Below are 16,774 nucleotides of genomic sequence, written 5' to 3' on the forward strand. Positions count from 1 at the left end.
TAGCTGGCATTCTGTTCATGCAGTCCCAAGTTTCTTTTTTATTCCTGTTTGTTTTGATTTCTGTGCTTTATATTAATTAATTAATTATCTTTAAATTGAAGATTAGATGATTTACAGTGCTGTATTAGTTTCAGGTATACAACATAGTGATTCAATATTTTATAGATTAGGGACTTCCCTGGTGGTGCAGTGGTTAAGAATCCACCTGCCAGTTCAAGGGACATGGGTTCGATCCCTAGTCCAGGAAGATCCCACATGCTGCAGAGCAGATAAGCCTGTGCTCCACAGCCACTGAGCCTGTGCTCTGAAGCCTGCGACCCACAACTACTGAAGCCCACATGCCCTAGAGCCTCCTCACCACAACTACCGAGCCCATGCACCACAACTACTGAATCCCATGCCCCCTAGAGACTGCACACCACAACTACTGAGCCCATGCACCACAACTACTGAAGCCCACGTGCTCTAGGGCCCACATGCCTCAACTACTGAGCCCCTGCTCTGCAACAAGAGAATCCACCACAATGAGAAGTCCATTCATCACAGCAAAGAGTAGCCCCCACTCGCCACAACTAGAGAAAGCCCACACACAGCAACGAAGACCCAAAGCAGCCAAAAAAATATATATTTTTTTTTATTTTATAGATTATACTCCATTTAAAGTTATTATAAAATAATGGCTATATTATCTGTGCTGTACAATATACACTTGTAGCTTATTTATTTTATACATAGTAGTTTGTATCTTTTAATCCCCTACCCCTGTTTTACCATTCCCCCCTTCAATCTCCCCAATGGTAATCACTAGTTTGTTCTCTATATCTGTGAGTCTGATTTTGTTTTTATATAGTCATTCATTTTTTTATATTTACTATTTCACATATGGGTGATAACATACAGTATTTGTCTTTCTCTGTCTGACTTATTTCACTAAGCATAATACCCTCCAAGTCCATCCATGTTATTGCAAATGGCAGAATTTCATTCTTTTGTATGGCTGAGTAATATTCCATTGTATAGCTGAGGAATATTCATTCCATTCCATACACCACATCTTCTTTTTAACTGAAACAGTTAATTTACAATGTTATGTTAGTTTCAAGTGTATAGCAAAATGATTCAGTTATATATATAGAGAGATAGATAAATAGATATTCTTTTTCAGATTCTTTTCCATCATATAGGTTATTACAAGACATTGAATGTAGTTCCCTGTGATGTACAGTAGGTCCTTGTTGTTTATCTGTTTTATGTACAGTGATATGTATCTGTTAAAAACAAATTCTTAATTTATTCCTGACCCCCTTTCCCCTTTGGTAACCATAAGTTTGTTTCCTTTGTCTTTGAATCTGTTCTGTATATAAGTTCATTTGTATCATTTTTATAGATTCCACAAGTAAGTGATATATGATATTTGTCTTTGACTTACTTGACTTAGTATGATAATCTCTGGGTCCGTCCATGTTGCTTCAGATTGCATTATTTTATTCCTTTTATGGCTAAGCAATATTCCATTGTATCTGTGTATAGATATATATATCACATCTTCTTTATCTGTCATTGGACACAAATTGCTTCCATGCCTTGGCTATTGTAAGTATTGCTGCTGTGAATATTGTGGTACATGTATCTTTGCAAATTAGAGTTTTCTCCAGATGTATGCCCAGGAGTGGAATTGCAGGATTGGGTTTTGGTTTTTATTTGGTTTTGGTTTTTGTTAATATTAAGCTGTATGAGCTGTTTGTATATTTTGGAAATTAAGCCCTTGTCCATCTTTCATCATTTGCAAATATTTTCTCCCATGCTGAGGGCTATCTTTTTGTCTTGCTGTGCAAAAGCTTTTAAGTTTAACTAGGTCTCAATTTTGTTTTTATTTCCATTACTCTAGGAGACAGATCCAAGAAAATATTGCTGTAATTTATGTCAGAGTGTTCTGCCTAGTATTTAATTCTTTTTGGTGCAATTTTAATTGGGATTGTTTTCTTGCATTCTCTTCCTGATAGCTCATTATTAGCATATAGAAAAGCAACAGATTTCTATATATTAATCTTGTATCTGCAACTTTAATTAATTCATTTAATAGTTCTAAAGTTTTTTGGTGGTGACTTTAGGATTCTTTATATATAATATCATGTCATCTACAAAGAGTGACAGTCTTACTTCTTCCCTTCCAGTTTGGATGACTTTTGTTTCTTTTTCTGTTTGATTGCTATGGCTCAGACCTCCACTACAATGTTGAACAATGTGTCAACAGACAATATTCTTGTCTTGTTCCTGATTTTAGAGGAAAGGCTATTAGCTTTCCACCACTGAGTGTGATGTAAGCTGTGGGTTTGGCATATATGGCTTTATTATGTTGAGATATGTCTCTTTATACCAACTTTAGTGAGCATTTTTTATCATGAATGGATGTTGAATTTTGTCAAATACTTTTTCTGCATCTATTGATATGATCATGTGATTTTTTTTATTGGGGTAGTTTCTTTACAATATTGTGTTAGTTTCTGCTCTACAATGAAGTGAATCAGATATATGTATACATATATCCCCTACCTCTTGAATCTCCCTTCCACCTCCAACCCCCATCCTACCCATCTAGGTCACCATAGAACACCAAGCTGTGCTCCCTGTGCTATACAGCAGGTTCCCTCTAGCTATCTGCTTTACACATGGTTGTGTATATATGTCTATCCCAATCTCCCAATGCATCTGACTCCCCCTTCACCCCCTCCCTGAGTCCACATGTTCATTCTCTACATCTGCATCTGTATTCCTGCCCTGCAAATAAGTTCATCTGTACCATTTATCGTGTACCATAATACACGATATTTGTGTTTCTCTTTCTGGCTTATTTCACTCTGTATGACAGACTCTAGGCCCATGCACATCTCTACAAAAATGAAAAAATTTTATTCTTTTTTATGGCTGAGTAATATTCCTTTGCATATATGTACCACATTTTCTTTATTCATTCATCTGTTGATGGACATTTAGGTTGCTTCCATGTCCTGGCTATTGCAAATAGTGCTGCAGTGAACAACGGATGCATGTGAGGTTTTGAATTATGGATTTCTCAGGTTATATGCCCAGTAGTGGGATTACTGGGTTATATGGGGGATCCATTTTTAGATTTTTAAGGAAGCTCCATACTGTTCCCCATAGTGGTTGTATCAGTTTACATTCCCACCAACAGTGCAGGATGGTTCCCTTTTCTAGACACCCTCTCCAGCATTTATTGTTTGTAGACTTTCTGATGATGGCCATTCTGACTGGTATGAAGTGATACCTCATAGTACTTTTGATCTGCATTTGTCTAATAATTAGTGATGTTGAGCATCTATTCATGTGTTTCTTGGCCATATGTATGTCTTTGGAGAAATGTCTATTTAGGTCTTCCATGCATTGCTGATTGGGTTGTTTGCTTTTTTGGTATTGAGCTGCATGTATATTTTGCTGTTACTATATTTTGTAGATTAATCCCTTTGCTGTTGCTTCATTTGCAAATATTTTCTCCCATTCTGAGGGTTGTTTTTCTATCTCATTTATGTTTTTCTTTGCTGTGCAAAAGATTTTGTTTAATTAGATCCCATTGGTTTGTTTTTATTTTTATCACTCTAAGAGGTGGGTCAAAAAAGATGCGATTTAGGTCAAAAAGTGTTCTTCGAACGTTTTCCTCTAAGAGTTTTACAGTGTCTGGTCTTACATTTAGGCCTTAGTCTATTTTGAGGTTATTTTTGTGTATGGTGTCAGCAAGTTTTCTACTTTCATTCTTCTGCATGTAGCTGTCCCGTTTCCCCTGCACCACTTATTGAAGAGGCTGTCTTTTCTCCATTGTATATTCTTGGCTCCTTTGTCATAGATTAGGTGACCATAGGTCCATGAGTTTATCTCTGTGCTTTCCATCCTGTTCCATTGATCTATATTTCTGTTTTTGTGCCAGTACCATACTGTCTTAAATACTGTAGACCTGTAGTTCAGTCTGAAATCATGGGGCCTGATTCCTCCAGCTCCATTTTCCTTTCTCAAGATTGCTTTGGCTATTAGGGGTGTTTTGTGTTTCCATACAAATTGTAAAATTTTTTGTTTCACTTCTGTGAAAAATTCCATTAGTAATTTGATAGGGATTGCATTGAATTTGTTGATTGCTTTGGGAAGTATAGTCATTTTCACAATATTGACTCTTCCAATCCAAGAACATGGTATATTTCTCCATCTGTTTGTGCCATTTTGATTTCATTCATCAGTATCTTATAGTTTTCTGAGTACAGGATTTTTACCTTCTTAGGTATGTTTATTCCTAGGTATTTAATTCCTTTTTCAGTGGTAAATAGGATTGTTTCCTTAATTTATCTTTCTATCTTTCATTGTTAGTGTATAGGAATGCAAGAGATTTCTGTGCATTAATTTTGTATCCTACAGCTTTACCAAATTCATTGATTAGCTCTAGTAGATATTTTGTGACATCTTTAGGATTTTCTATGTGTAGCATCATGTAATCTGCAAACTGACCGTTTTACCTCTTCCAATTTGGATTACTTTTATTTCTTTTTTTCTCTGATTTCCGTGGCTAGGACTTTCAAAACTATGTTGAATAATAGTGGTGAGAGTGAAAATCCTTGTCTTGTTCCTGATCTTAGAGGAAATGCTTTCAGTTTTTCACCATTGAGAATGATGCTTGCTGTGGGATTGTCATATATGGCCTTTGTTATGTTGAGGTAGGTTCCCTGTATTCCCACTTTCTGGAGAATTTTTATCATAAATGAGTGTTGAGATTTGTCAAAAGCTTTTTCTGCATCTGTTAAGATGATCATATGGTTTTTATTCTTTAATTTGTTAATATGGTGTATCACGTTGCTTGATTTGTATATATTGAAAAAATCCTTGAATCCCTGGGGTAAATACCACTTGATCTTGGGTATGATCCTTTTAATGTTGGATTCTGTTTGCTAGTATTTTGTTGAGGATTTTTACCTCTATGTTTATCAGTGATATTGTTCTGTTCTTTTCTTTTTTTGTGTGATATCTTTTTCTGGTTTTTGTATCAGAGTGAAGGTGGCCTTGTAGAATGAGCTTAGTAGTGTTCCTTCCTCTGTAATTTTTTGGAAGAGTTTGAAAATGATGGGTGTTAGCTCTTCTCTAAATGTTTGGTAGTATTTGCCTATGAAGCCATTTGGTCCTGGACTTGTTGGAAGATTCTTTATTACATTTTCAATTTCATTACTTGTGACTGGTCTGCTTATATCTTCTATTTCTTCCTGGTTTAGTCTTGGACAGTTGTACCTTCCTAAGAATTTGTCCATTCCTTCCAGGTTGTCCATTCTATTGTCATATAGTGGCTTGTAGTATTCTCTTATGATCCTTTGTATTTCTGCCATGCCCGTTGTAATTTCTTCTTTTTCATTTCTAATTTTATTGATTTGAATAATCTCCCTTTTTTTCTTTTTTTTTTTTGTGTGTGTGTTTCGTGGGACTCCCACTGTTGTGGCCTCTCCCGTTGCAGAGCACAGGCTCTGGATGCACAGGCCAAGTGGCCATGGTTCACAGGCCCAGCCTCTCTGCAGCATGTGGGATCTTCCCAGACCGGGGCACAAACCCGTGTCGCCTGTATTGGCAGCTGGATTCTCAACAAATGCACCACCAGAAAAGCCCCCCTTTTTTCCTTAATGAGTGTGGTAAAGGTTTATCCTTTTTTTTTTTTTTTTATTGTCTCAAAGAACCAGGTTTTAGTTTCATTGACCTTTGCTATTGTTTCATTCATTTCGGTTTCATTTATTTCTTCTCTTATCTTTATGATTCCTTTCCTTCTACTAATCCCTCTTAGAACTGCTTTTGCTGTGTCCCATAGGTTTTTGGATTCTCATGTATTCATTGTCATTTGTCTATAGATATTTTTAAATTTCTTCTTTGATTTCTTCAGTTATCTGTTTATTATTTAGTAACATATTATTTAACCTCGATGTGTTTGTGTTGTTTTCAGTTTTTTTCCCTTGTAACTGATTTCTAATTTCATAGTGTTGTGGTCGGAAAAGATGCTTGATATGATTTCAATTTTCTTAAATTTACCGTGGCTTGATTTGTGACCCAAGATACAATCTATCCTGGAGAATGTCCCATGTGTACTTGAGAAGAAACTGTATTTTGCTGCTTTCAGATTGAAAGTCTGATAAATATCAATTAAGTCTATTTGGTCTGATGTGTCATTAAGGCTTGTGTTTCCTTGCTCATTTTCTGTCAAGATGATCTATCCATTGGTGTAAGTGTAAGTGTTAAAGGCCTCCACTATCATTGTGTTACAGTCGATTTCCCCTTTTATGGCTGTTAGTATTTGCCTTATGTAATGAGGTGCTCCTGTGTTGGTGCATAAACATTTACAATTGTTATTTCTTCTTCTTGGATTGATCCCTTGATCATTATGTAGTGTCCTTCCTTGTCTCTTGTAACAGTCTTTATTTTAAGGTCTAGTTTATCTGATGTCATTATTGCTAGTCCAGCTTTTATTTGATTTCTATTTGCATGGAATATCTTTTTCTCTCCCTTCACTTTCAGTCCATATGTGTCCCTAGGTCTGAAATTGGTCTCTTGTGAACAGCGTATATACAGGTCTTGTTTCTGTCTCCATTCACCCAGTCTTTATCTTTTGACTGGAGCATTTAATCCACTTGTATCGTAGGTAATTATTGATATGTATGTTTCTATTACCATTTCTTAATTGTTTAGTGTTTGATTTTGTAGGCCTTTTTCTTTCTTGTGTTTCCAACCTGAAGAAGTTCCTTTAGCATTTGTTGTAAAGCTGGTTTGGTGGTGCTGAAGTAGCTTAGCTTTTGCTTATCTGTAAAGCTTTTGATTTCTCCATTGAATCTGAATGAGAGCCTTGCTGGTTAGAGTATTCTTGGTTGTAGGTTTTTTCCTTTCATCAGTTTAAATATATTGTGCCAATCCCTTCTTGCCTGCATAGTTTCTGCTGAAAAATCAGCAGATAAACTTATGGGGAATCCCTTGTATGTTACTTGTTGCTTTCCTCTTGCTGCCTTTAATATTTTTTCTTTTTATTTATTTATTTTTTTTGGTTCAATTAATATGTGTCTCAGTGTGTTTCTCTTTGGTTTTATCCTATAAGGGACTCTGCACTTCCTGGACTTGGGTGACTATTTCCTTTCTCATGTTAGGGAAGTTTTTGACTATAATCTCTTCAAATATTTTCTCAGACCCTTTCTCTTTCTCTTCTTCTTCTGGGACCCCTTATAATTCAAATGTTGGTGTGTTTATTGTTCTTCCAGAGGTCTCTGAGACTGTCCACATTTTTTTCATTCTTTTTTCTCCATTCTATTTTACAGCAGTTATTTTCACCATTCTATCTTCTAGCTCACTTACCCCTTCTTTTCCCTCTGTCATTCTGCTATTGCTTCTTTCTAGTGTATTTTTTATTGCATTTATTGTATTGTTCATCTACATCCTTTTTAAACATTTCTTGTGTCTTCTCAATCCACGTCTCCATTCTATTTCCAAGATCTTGGATCATCTTTACTATCATTACGTTTAATTCTTTTTTGGGTAGATTGCCTATTTTCTCTTCATTTATTTGGTCTTAGAGGTTTTTATCTTGCTCCTTCGTCTGCAACATATTTCTGTTTCATCTCATTTTATCTAGTATACTGTGTTTGTAGTCTCCTTTCTGCAGGGTGCAGGGTCCTAGTTCCTCTTGCTTCTTGTGTCTGTCCCCTGGTGGGTGAGGTTGGTCCAGGGGCTTGTGTAGGCGTCCTGGTGCCTGCACTTTGGTGGGTGGAGCTGGATCTTGTCACTCTGGTGGGCAGGGCCGTGTCAGGGTGTGTGTTTTGGGGTGTCTGTGAGCTTAGTGCGTCTTTAGGTAGCCTGTCTATTGATGTGCGGGGCTGTGTTCCTCACTTGCTGGTTTGGCCTGAGGCATCCATCACTGCATATTGCAGGGTGTTGGGTGTAGCTGGGTCATGGTGCCAAGATTGGACCTCTGGGAGAGCTCACACTGATTAATATTCTCAGGTGCTGGGGAATTCTCTGGCAGTCCAGTGGCCAGGACTTTGCACTCCTACCATGGGGGCTCAGGTTTGACTCCTTGCTGCGGAACCACGACCCTGCAAGTTGTGTGGCATGGCCAAAAGGAACAAAAACACAAAGAACAAGCAGGAAAAAAAATTAAAACAAACAACAAAAACCAAACCAAACAAACAAACCAACAAACAAAGAAAAGAACTAACCAAACAAAAAATCTCAAAAGCAAATCTAACAAAGAACTAAAAAGTCAATGTAAACAAAAACCAAACACACAAAAGTGTCAAAAAAACAGAGAGAAAAGAAAAACAGTACAAAAACTCCAGAGAAAAACTAAGACAAAAAATAGAACCAAAACCAAGCAGATGCAAATGAACAAAAAGCTAAATAAAGAAAAAAACAAAAAAACTCAAAAAGCAAACAATAAAAGCAAATGTAGCAAAAGAAAAACAAAAACACAAAAAAGTCAAAGTAAACAAAAACACACAAAGATGAGAAAGAAAGAGAAAAACAAAACAAATCTAAGGCAAAAACCAAAACAAACAATAAAAACAAAGAAAAAAATGTAAAAATGACAGAAAAAAGGAAAAACAGCAAAACAAAAAAGCAAAAATGAAAAGAGCAAAAAACAAAATAAGAAAAAACAAACAAAAAACAGGCATTTGAGCCAGCTGTGTCCACACAACTGCATCCGCAGCCTTTGCCATAGTGTGGAGCTACACCAGAGCCAAGAGGCCAGAGTGAGTGCTGAGTGTGGGCCAGGGTGTGCTGGGGTGTTTATGGGAAATGAGTCAGCATCCTAGGCAGCTTCAGTCTGCTTCCTCTGCCTTGTTCCCGAGAGTAACAAATATGTGTGAGCTCTTCACTACAGCCCTCCTGATTTTCTTTTTTGTTTTTTCTTTTTCTTTTTGCAGTATGCAGGCCTCTCACTGTTGTGGCCTCTCCCGTTGCAGAGCACAGGCTCTGGACATGCAGGCTCAGTGGCCATGGCTCACAGCCCAGCCACTCCATGACATGTGGGATCTTCCCAGACTGGGGCACAAACCCGTATCGCCTGCATTGGCAGGTGGACTCTCAACCACTGCACCACCAGGGAAGCCCCCTCCTGATTTTCAAACCAGCTAGGGGACTTGTCTTCCCAGTGCCATCTGAGGGCTGGAGCACCCAATATGTGGTTTGAACCACTCGTTCCCCAGGGAGGATCTTTGTGCCTATGTAATCCCCTTCCTCTTCTGTGTCCTCACCTAGGGACACTGGCTCTGACTTGATCGCTTTTCTTCTCTTTGTACCTGACTCCATGTGGATCTTTCTTTACAGCCTTGGTTGCACTGGAGTCTTTCTGCCTGTCTGAAGGTTGTTTTCAGTGAGAACTGCTCCACATGTAGATGTATTTTTGATGTGTTCTTGGGGGTGGTCCTCATACTCCACCATCTTGATCTCTTCCTGTTAGTTTATTATTTTTAATCTCCATTGATACTCAATTGTCTGCTCATAAATTAGGTTATAATGTGACAAGTGAATCCAAGACATTTCATTGCCTAGTATGTAGGTAGTGAGTGATTGGGAGCTTAATGGAGTAACCACAGGTTAGTATCTATCACTGGATCACATAGCAGTAGGATGGGGGATGTACTGGTTGTGACCTGATGGGGGACTGATGCATGTGGTATACTCTTGAGTTTTAAGACCTGTGAGACATAAGTTGGCTAGACAATTGCAATTCTAATACATTTTTGGCAGAGACATGTGCTCCTGGCTTCTTAATTAATCAATCCTTTGAGCCTTAATCGTAGGGATTCATGTATTCTCCCTTTAGAAATAGGTTTCTTTGATTATTCACTTCCAAGAGACACCAATTTCATTAAAATAAAAACTCTGATTTAGAGTATAACCTTATATATGAGTGAAATATATTTAGCAACAGCAGGGAATATAATACTCTATAAAGATAAACCTCTTCTTATCAACTATTTGATTGCCTGGATACACTAAGGTGCAGTTTGTACAGAAAAGCCTAGATAAATGCTTGATTTTTTTCTGCCTTTATTTACTGGTTTAGAGGATGCTAGGGAACCAGCTCATTATTTTTCAAAAACGCCCAATCAATTTTTAAAAACTCTCTGAAGATATGGGTAAACATATCTGATATATTTTCAATCTATTGCACTTATTCTTACTGAAACTCAATTTTTCTTATCTTTAGCCGGTGGAAAGATACTGAGATTTCCTCCTGGCTTCTTTGGAAATACGTTTAATAGTCTTTAAATATTATTTGCATCCTGTTATAACAAGATATTCTGTGCTTATCTTATATATTTCCTGCATCAAACCTAGAATGACCATTTCTTCAAGGAACTCTGGTTCCCTTTACTGCTAAACAGTATTTATAAGCTACTATCTGGAATCTAGGGTACTGAATGCTACTAGATTTGATACTGTTTCTAGGTTTATTCAGTGGAGCAATCTACGAAACATGTTAAGCTAAGATATAGCCTGAGCTGATACACTTAATTGAAATTTAGGAGTACATGATTTTATTTAACTTCATCCATTTTATAACTGTATTTTCTCTCTCTGATGGTTGAAAATCCCAGTTTCCTGACTTAATTCTTCATTTGCTTTGTTCTGCAACACACACGTAACAGTCCCAGAGTAACAATACCAACACTAAGATATATTGCTGCACTCTTTTCAAAAAATAAGTTTTGATTTAAAAAATAAGTCATGAAAGTAGCTGAGTGAGCATGAATAAATATTCTGCTATGAGTTTCCAGGATAGTTTAGTTGATGAATGAAGATAATGATTTAAAATGGAAAGTGGGAGACACAGTTAATTGACTAGATTATATAAAGTACAGATATACTGAGGGGATAAGGGACTATTTAGCCAAAAGGATTATTTATTTACCCATGGAAATGTACTATAACACTGAACTCACAGGTCTAATTAACATTTGCAGGCTTCATTGCAAAGAAATTTATTATCTTTATTAGATGGAATAAGTCTCTAAGCAGATGTTTTTGGTCCTTTGAATTCTGGAAATACAAATTTTTAGATAGATATTGATATCTTTCTTAAGTTAAAATATGTCCTTAGTTTTCTTTCATATTATCACAACCGGGACATACTTAAAAAATAAAAAATGAAATAAATAGAAAGAGTGACCTACCTGAACACAATTCTTTTTTTGTAAGTTGGCTACACTTTTTACTACTGGTGGCATTTAGACAGAGTTCGACTGCTAAGACACCTCACAGAACCCACAGTGATGATGGCCATAAAAGCCATAAAGCCTTTTGTTGCAGGAAAAAGATGCAGTATAGAAGCAATGTTGAAGAAAGGAGATACGTGCCAGTCAAAGGCCTCCCTCACAGGTCTGGAGAGACCAGGCGCCACATGGAAACACTCATTCTCTCAGACCAGGAATCACTGATGGCATCCAGAATGTTCACCAGCTTGTCCAGGAGAGTGAGCACTGTGACGGTGTTCACCTGCGAGTTTTCCCAGATAGCCTCCTCCGTGCTCCCTGGTTCAAGGTGCACCAAACACCTTGGGTCCAGACACCCCAAATTAAGTCTTGGTAAGGATATGCTATATTCTGCTGGTTGCATGCACCACCATCCCCACTGTAGGGTTCTCACCTTTACCATGTGTGGTTCATCAGTCTCACTGTTATCAGTAAACCATGCTGAAAAGGTGGTACATACCATCCCCAAAACTCCTCAGATCTGTGCTTATCATCAGCACTGTCAGTTACTATGTTTCATGCCCAGTGTGTCAGTCTGATGCAAGTACATTTCTTATTTTAGTGCAACAGTTCCTCACAGCATACCTCTGAATTCAATAATATTCCTACATATATGCTAAATAAACATTTATTTTTAATCAACATTTCCAATCCTTTCAGAGTAAAACATTCAATGTTCCCAGTTTCTAAATCAAGGCAGTTACATACAAATGTTGAAAATAGGATTTGATGCTGATCTGTCCTTCGTTTAACCACTTTACAGAAGACAATAATAGCCTTTGTCAAATGGCAAAACTGAGACAATTCAATAATGAGTTTGATGCCCTTTATTTATGGGAAAACAATTCATGTACTGGGGGAGTCCAGTGCCTCACAAGCAGTATAGCTCTCTTCCCAGGGGATTTGGGTCAAGAGCAAGGCAACAAATGTTTTAACAGGGCATGATTTGCTAGGATGCTGGGGATTTCCTTTAAGGCCAGCAGGTCTTCTAGGGCAAAGTAGGATAGCTAAGCTAAGCTGAGTTAGGTGTGTTTCCTGTGACTGTGGGGTGAATTAGGTTCACATTTGTGATTTTTGCCCAGCCACTGGGTGGCCTCCATTTTGTGAGTTCTGATCTGTGAATTAATTTTATCAGCCTCTACAGTTTTCCTGTTGATTTTTTCACCCACTTACATGCCTGGGATATATAATACTCCTGCTACTCTATCTTGAGTTCCTTAATAGCAAAAAGCAACAACAACCAAAAAACCTTGAAATATTTACTGTATATTTATATTATGCAAGGCACAATACTGTGATTAAAGAAGGATTCTAGTAAAATAATATAAATTCTGCCACTTCTAGTGCTACTATTTCTGCTACTACTGCTTCTAAGAAAAGAAGGAGGAGGAGGAGAAATATAGCTACGATTTATGTGTAAAGCTCTGCTCTATACATTACATATACTAATCCATTCAATCCTCACAACTCAGTGAGGTAAGTAATATTGCTCTCTTGGATTTTAGATAAAATAAATCAAAGCAGAAGGAAGTTAAGCACTAGCTCAATGTCACAAAGCTAATAAGGGATGGAGACAGAATTTAAGCCTAGACATTTTGGCTTTAGACCACTGTCTTTATTTAAACTCCCTTTAAGTCTCATTTCACTGAAGTATTTCCCTTAAAACTTTACTTTCCCTGAAAGTCTTACATATGTAAATTTCTCTCTCATCCCCCTGAATTGAGGCCTGGATTTCAGTTTGGAGTCTTCTTCCCTGAATCAAAGCAATCCTCAGGATTTCACAGATGCAAATAACAGACCACAGAGAAATGCTTTCTCTCTCAGTATTCTGAATAAGTCATACACTTGCTTTCTTCCAAACAAACAAAAAAGAGATACTCCTTTTCCATTTCGGAGTGTGGTTGGGTCAAAGGGATCACTTGAATTGTTGAGGGACTGAAAGAAATAAAAGACGTTTTAACACGAACTCTCTCTTAAAAATTATAAAGAATTATTGCAAATTTCCAGGAGTGAGGTGTTCTTTGCTTCTAAAAGTTTATTTCTGTTTTGGGGTTGCTCAGACAATCAAAAACTTCTTTGTGGAGAACTGGTCTACTTCCCTGTAACTTCTATCCACTAATCCTATTTTTGACCCCTGGAATGACTCAGAGTAGTCCTACATCTAACTATCCTTTTAGCTAATACAAGAATAGTGTTATTATTAATGACAGTAATACTAATCGTAATGCTTACTAAGTGTTACTATGTGCCGTACTTTTTTCTAAATGTGGTAAATGTGCTAACATGATTTTTCTTCATGAAAACCTTCTTGAGATGGGTGTTGGTATTCTAATATTCTTTATTTTACAAATAAGAAAACAAGTATAAAGGGGATAAGTGACATTAAATGCAAGTGTAGGAGCTGGATTTGAACCTGAATCGTCTGGCTCCTGTGTCTGTGTACCAAACCAGTGTAGGGGAGGAAAAAGTTTTCCTTTACTCTCATAGGGTCCCTATCTCGTCTGAAAAATAAACTGACAAGACACATTAACAGGGAAAAGCATAAAAATTATTTAATATAAGATTTATGTGACATGGAGCTTCATAAGGAAATGAAGACCTAAAGAAATGGATAAAGCTGAGTGGTTTTGTTCTATGTTTGATGAAGAGTGGAAAGCCGTGGAAAGATGTGATAACACAAAGGACGTGAGCGAAAGGTAGTGAACTGTAGTAACATAGCAAGGTCTGTTCCTTCAGACTCTGCTCTGTGTCCCTCTGTCTTTGGGGATAACGATGCTCCTTCTTGCTGATATTGGAAGGGTATATCTCATAGGAGGGTTTATGACTTGCTTCAAGGGATGATCAGAAAGTCTTTCGTGCACATGCCATTTCTCAAATTCCTTCAGCTTGAAATATTCAATATGCCGAGGTGCCATATTTTGGGGTTGTGTATCCTGAACCCTGTCACCAGCATGCCATAATCACAAACTGTAAGCACCACAACATAGTGTCCTACTAGTTAGAACACTTCATTTTTAAAAAATTTTTTCTCAAGGGTTTAGTTTAAAGATTATTGTCACTCAATCCATAATGTCATAATTCAGTAGACATTTATTGAATGTCAACGATGTACCAGACTCCATGACACTGTGCTGGTTTGACTCCTCTAAATGGTCTCTCGTTGGTGATACTTCTCAAAATTAAACGTGGTTCTCCAAGGCCTGGAATTGAGATGGAAGGAAATGCCAGTGGCCTGACTCATGTGTATGTTTATTATACAATAAATGCAGTAACAATAGTGGCATTAACTAATGTGATATTTCTTTCAGTTCACAAAGAATGGGCATGTAGCCCAAGAACTAAGCCTTTCCACTTATGCTACCATATATAACCCATTTTATCTGTGTGTAGTTTATGCTTTTCAGCCTAAATTGAGAGATTTTAATTTATATTTCATTAAACTTAGTGCATTATTCTGAACTTTTGAGTCTATATTGTTCTATTTTTCAACTTACTTTCTTCAAAGAACTATGTCACTCATAAATTTGGTATCCAGACCCTCTTTTGTTTTTAGTTACTAGTTCTGATGTAGTAGAAGAACAGCACAAGCGCTGGCACTTGAGGTATGCCAGGGTAGCATCTGATATTTAAATGTCATTCGTGTATTCATTTAATATATACTTATTGTGCATCTAGTTTTGCCCTAAATGTCTTTTGGCGAGTTACCCAATCCCTAAAGAATCCACCTCTAAAGCTAATTGTGTTATTATCTAGGCCACAGTTTCAGTAAAAATGATCACAAGACTTTGTGAAAGTAAAATCCGGGTTTATGTCTCAATCATTGTCCTGATTGACTAATGAGGAAATGAAGTAGAAAAAAATCCTGCATGTAGTATGATGACACTTAAGGTTCATACGTGTCCTCTAGATGCTTGAACTCTCAGCCTCGATAATCTTATAATTTTGGCAAATATTGATGCCAGGTTTAATAAAATACAGATGTTATTAGTTGTCCATGGTAAAATATGTCCAAAATACGTCCTTTAAATATGTCCTTCAGATGTGATTTATTCCTTTTACATAGTGTGTTATTAATTAGTTACATACTGCTATGTAGCAAACGAGCACAAACTATGGCTTTAAAAAAAGCACACTTTTATTATTTCATCGTTTATGTGGGTCAGAAGTCTAGATAAGGCTTAACTGGGTCCTCTGCAGGTTTAACAAGTCTGCAATCCAAGTGTCTTCTGACTGTCTTCTCATCTGGAGGATCAGCTGGATAAGAATCCGCTTCTAGATCACTCGTGTTGTTTATAGAGTTCATATCCATGTGCTTGTAGGACTGAAGGCCTTGGATTCCTGGTGAATGTCCGCTATAAACTGCTTACAGCTCCTAAAGGCCACCCTCAGCTCCTGGATACCACCCCAGGGGAGCCACAGCTCCTAGAGCTCACCCTCAGTTCCTGGAGACCACCCTAGGGGAACATTTAGTGCCTTGGCATATGGGCTGTCTCTACTTGGCTGCTTACTTCATCCATTCTCAATGAGCATCTCTTGACTCTTATATAATGTTACAGAGTTGTGGGAATGATGCCCTATCACCTCTCCATGTTTTCTTGGTTATAAGCAAGTCACAGGTTCTGCTCACACTCAAAAAGAGGAGATTAAACAAAAATGTGAACACCAGGAGGTGGGCATCATGGAGGACAGGGGTCATCAACCCCTGAGCCATGGACTGATAGTGGTCTGTGGCCTGTTAGGGACTGGGCCACACAGCAGGAGGTGAGCAGAAAGTGAGCAGTGAAGCTTCATCTATATTTACAGCCACTCCCCATCACTCGCCTTACTGCCTGAGCTCCACCTCCTGTCAGATCAGCAGTGACATTAGATTCTCATAGGAGCGTGAGCCCTACTGTGAACTGCACATGCGAGGGATCTAGGTTGTGCACTCCTTATGAAAATCTTATGCCTGATGATCTGAGGTAGAGCTGAGGTGGTGATGCTAGCACTGGGGAGCAGCTGAAAATACAGATTATCATTAGCAGAAAGGTTTGACTGCACAGAGACCATAATAAATCAATTGCTTGCAGACTCATATCAAAACCCTATTAGTGAGTGGCAAGTGACAATTAAGCTTCATCTGGCAGCAGGCTTTATAGTGACAAGTGAGTTGATGTAACTGTACAGCTGCATCTGGTGGCAGGCTTTAAGTCAGAATCTGACACTTATTTTAGTCGGTGAATGGCCCGCCCATTATTTTATTTACCACTTCTGTCCTTGCCTCTTTCCCACACTGTGCACTTGTCTCAGTCACAATTTTGGTAGCCCACAAGCTAATCCTAGCCAAAATAAGTAAAAAACAAATGTTTCCGGAAAATTTCTTTGAAAAGGGGGAGAGACCCAATGATGAGACAGCAGAAGACTCTAAGACTGCCAACGAAAAGAAAACTGCAGTTGAAAGAAAATATCGAGTACTACTTAAACTACGGGTTCGTTGTAACAGATGATTCACATACTCCAAG

At 37.7% G+C, this 16,774-nt stretch overlaps 1 protein-coding gene across 1 annotated transcript in view; it reads left to right on the top strand.

The window, feature by feature from the left end:
• GABRG3 (gamma-aminobutyric acid type A receptor subunit gamma3) overlaps positions 1–16,774 on the top strand; it is a 388,122-nt gene that overhangs the window by 212,237 nt on the left and 159,111 nt on the right. The gene's annotated exons all lie outside the window — the stretch shown is intronic.

Source organism: Kogia breviceps, chromosome 3, assembly GCF_026419965.1.
Source record: "Kogia breviceps isolate mKogBre1 chromosome 3, mKogBre1 haplotype 1, whole genome shotgun sequence".
Lineage (NCBI taxonomy): Eukaryota > Metazoa > Chordata > Mammalia > Artiodactyla > Physeteridae > Kogia > Kogia breviceps.